This window comes from Octodon degus, unplaced genomic scaffold, assembly GCF_000260255.1.
Source record: "Octodon degus isolate 3935 unplaced genomic scaffold, OctDeg1.0 scaffold00027, whole genome shotgun sequence".
NCBI classification, from domain to species: Eukaryota; Metazoa; Chordata; class Mammalia; order Rodentia; family Octodontidae; genus Octodon; species Octodon degus.
The window spans coordinates 11,470,987-11,475,360 of NW_004524603.1; the positions used below are offsets into that span (position 1 = coordinate 11,470,987).

Genomic DNA, 4,374 nt, shown 5'->3' on the forward strand with positions numbered 1-4,374 from the left:
ACTGTCTCTACACCACGATCACTGTGTGGCTCCAAGTGTACTCTCCGCTACTTCCCACTCCCAAACAGCTACTCTTTCGTATTTTAAAAGTCAACCAGCCCTTCATTGGCTTCCAGCTGAGGGACCACTGGTACCATTTTTATACCGGCACCATTTTTACTACCTTTCGTCACTCTCTTATATAAGAGTTTGGTGTATGACAGAAATAATAATTTTCGTCAAACCAAGATAAAAGATTTGAAGAGCAAAAGAACCGAAGCGTCACACTTGTTGCTTCCAAAGCATCAATAGACGAAACTACTACTTTTCAAAGTAACTCATTTTAAACGATGTCAGACATTCCCTGCATTATTTCCTATGAGGCCATTTGTAAAGGGAAATACGGGAATAAAGCACCTACAACTTTCATCATGTCCTGCATTCGACATGCTACACAGGAATATTTCATCAGTAAAAAGGTTTTGGCCCTTTAATTATCTACCCACTTAAGTATCTGAGGTCTTAGTGTTCTAAAACTCTACAGTAGAATTATAGAGGTGCACGGGAAGACTAGGATGGGGTTCCCCAAACTTGATACGAGTGACACCTGGGGTTGGCTGCTTCCTTGCTGTGAAGAGGGGTGACTTGGGCATGCAGGACAGTGAGGGGCATCCCCAGCCTCTACATATGTCACGCCAGGAGCCATTCACCTCCTCCTTTTAGTTTTCACACCCCAAAACATCTCCAGACACTGTGAATATCTTCCCATAGCCTGAAGCACCCCAAGTGGACTTGAATTTTATACAGACATAATTGTAAACTCTGGGTACACAGATAATACAAGACTATATAGTGTGTAACTGGATTTTGGCATCTGAGTCTTCAACACAGTTCTACTTAAATGTATTAGAGATGAGAATTTTCTGCCTATTTGTCCAACCCCCTGGCTTATTGGAATGGGACAGTATTTATAGTTTACAATCCTTTGTCAATCTCAGTGCTGGCATACAAAGAAGAAAAACTCATTAGAACAACCATACTAATTTAATTTGGTTAAATTAGTAAAATCAATTATAACAATAGGACATAAGACAGCATAGAAAAGGAAAACTGTGGCAACTGTTGATATGCTATCTTAAATCATATAAATAAGATGTATAGTTACACAGCAAGAGCTAAAACAAACCAGAAAATTATATTCCATAAATATCCCCACAATTAAGGCATTTTATCCTTTTAAGATAAAATTTGAAACAGCAGGAAAAAAGTAGACCAGTAGAAGAGGAGAAAGAGATTACAGGGAAGGTTGAAGGACAGAGAAAAATTCCAAAAGCTTTTGGAGTCTGGTGAAGACCAGAGAAAGACAAAGAAAGAGAAAACAGAAACAAACACTAAAAGTGATGACAGAACTAAAACTAATGTTAGCACTCATGCATAAACAAGAATATATAATTTTAAAAAACTCGAAGTGTTTTCTTTCCTATGGTTATCTTCTGGGGTCTACAGTTTTGGGCTAGTGTCTTCTTTGTTGCTTGTCCCTGCTGTCCATGTTGGTGGACAAAGGAGTCAGACAGAGCCCAGCTCTGTATTGTGTATTCCTAGCAAGACTGCTAGCATTAGATTTGTGTGCTATAAAATCCCAGCCATCCAGCCACTGCAGCATGGGACACCCACCACTCTGCCCCACTGGTGCACTTTTCTGTGGAGTCCTCCAGGTGCCCCTGCTGTCATTGCATGCTTTGGGCTCCAACCTCTTGCCTTATGCAGACAGTCAGATGTCAACAAGAAAGTACATTTGCCACCTCCCTTTTCTGCTTTTAGATCCACCACCTTGCTCTCCCCACGAGCTCCAATTCTCCCCTCAGAACTTCCCTGGATCTGGGAGAGCCACCTTCCTACCTCTCTCCCCCGATTTGCCGTAATCCACATCTGCTCTCCCAATCTCAGAGAGGCTGATTTGCTGCTGCCCACCATTCTTCCATCTTTCCAGAATAGCACAGAAATGTTCATAAATGCGTGGGTGTCTACAGTGATCCGTTGCAATTGTCTGTGCTCTTTTAAAAACAAATGGAGTTAGCACTGTCATAAGTTCTGATCAAGACAAGCACACTGGAAATGACAAAATGAGAGTTCAGCACAAGGAGGACACTGTAATTATTAGTCGAAACTGAATCACTTATGCACTAGCAACAAGCATTTGATTTCCCTGGACAGTTCTAACTTTAAGTTTAAAGTTCTTTCAGAATTTGAGTATCATATTGTAGATTCGAGAAGAACATGTATAAAAACCTAACATAAAATATGTAGGTGTATCTACTGCTCAAAATGAATTATCACAATTGTTTAGGTTTTTAAAAAATACCAACCCCTCCCCCCCGTAGCTATTAATATTGACAGAAACTTCTACAATAGTGGAGAGTATATATTCAGGATGCAGGAATGAAAGAAATGTAGGTGGATAGGCAACATAGTGATTTTTCTAAGTTGCAGGTCTGAGTAATTATGTGTCAAAATATCAGGAGTTCATTTATCATCTTTAGAAATGTAATGAAAAAGGAAGTATTTGTTTTTCTTTTCTTTTTTGTTTGACTTTTGATGTATACATTTGTTTTTGTGTTAAGTACATTTCTCATATATCGTATACCATTGATTTTTATTAATCAATGTGTTTTGATAGACAAATTCAGACCATTCATAGTGACAGCTATGATTGATGGATGTTAACTTATTACTGTCATTGTATTCTTTTCCTGTTGCTTTTGTCCTTTTTTTCCCCTATATATAATTGTTCTTCCTGGTTCATTTGTTCAGTTGGACATTTTGGAATTATTTATTCCATTCTTTCTAGGATATTTTTAGGTTTTTTGTTTGTTTGTTTGTTTGTTTTTGTTTTTGAGTGTTGGCTTAGTGGCCATGGGTTTTTAAGTCCTATTTATTGTGGGAACATCTCATTTCTCCATTCACTTTGAAAAACAATTTGCAGGACATATGAGATTGTGTTGGAAGTTGTTTTCATTTAGGACTTCAACCCTTCATTCCAAGCTGTCCCTTCATGTGACATTTGTGTTGAGAAGCCTGACCTACTTTTGAGGCATTTTCCTTTATGAGTGACAGCTTCTAACTGCTTTGAACATTATATTTTTGGGCTAGATTTCTGGTACATTAGTTATGATATATCATTGAGCCTTTCATCTAATTATGGCTACTCGGATTCTATCTGCCCTGCTTAGCTTCCTGTTAAATGATTTTCGCACGTGTGGAAAGTTCTCTGTCATTACTTCTATGAATAGATTTTTAAGCTCTTTGTGAGGTCTTCTCATTTTTCAGTCCTTGCAATTACTCATAGTTAAGTATTTTTGTATCATCAAGTGCTGTTGGATCCATTCTTCATGTTCTTCTGATTGTTTTATCACATATTAACATTTCATTGGGCTCAGCCCTGTTCTCCAAATCGTAAAGATTAACAAACCCTATTCTATAAGACACAGAGAAACACACATCGGTGTCACTTTTGTAGTAAATGCTTTATGCTTGAAATTCCTGGGCTGAGGAAATAGCTTGGTGGTCTGAGCACCTGCCTGGCAAATGCAAGGACCTGGCTTCCATCCCTGGTACTGCACACCATGCCAGCCCCAGAACGCTGGGTGCACTGTGTCAGGTACGGAGTCCAGGAGTGGTGGTGCATGCCCATAATCCCAGTGCCAGGGAGTCGAAAGACAGGAGGATCACTACAAGTCTGAGCTGCATAGTGAGCCATGTACCAAATATATAAGAAAGAAAGAAAGAAAGAAAGAAAGAAAGAAAGAAAGAAAGAAAAGTTTAACGTTAGGGTTCCAAAAAAAAAGCAAAATAAGTGTTAATTTCACACATATGCAATAAAATGAGAAATAAGTCATGGGTGGTAAAACCTCAGCTCAAGACATCAACGCATCTTAAAGTTTTCTTGCACAAGAAGAGGGAAGCTGTGCTCTTGAGCAGCGCAGGCATACATCGGAGGAGCTCTGGGAGCTCACGTGGACTTCTGCCTTACTCGGGCCCCATGATCACAGGAGAGTCCTGACAATGGCGGTTCCAAGGTCACAGCTCCTGGGAATGACTTGCTTTGCACAGCGCCCCCCTCAGGCCACGCTTCACCTCTGAGTTCCTCAGGCTGTAGATCAGAGGGTTCAGCATGGGGTTGAAAAAGCTATAAAACAGGAAAAGGATCTTCTGCTGCTCCTCAGGGTGGCGGGACTTGGGGGCCATGTACATGACAATGGCGCTGCCAAAGAAGAGCCCCACCACGCAGAGGTGTGAGGAGCAGGTGGAGAAGGCCTTCCTGCGGCCTTCCCCTGACTGGATCCTCAGGATGGCCATCAGGATGCGCGAGTAGGAGACCAGCACCAGGCACAGGGG

General features: G+C 40.7%; 1 pseudogene; it reads right to left on the reverse strand.

The window, feature by feature from the left end:
* Positions 1–4,056: 4,056 nt before the first annotated feature.
* The window catches only part of LOC101565327, a 22,521-nt pseudogene continuing 22,203 nt past the window's right edge, over positions 4,057–4,374 (reverse strand).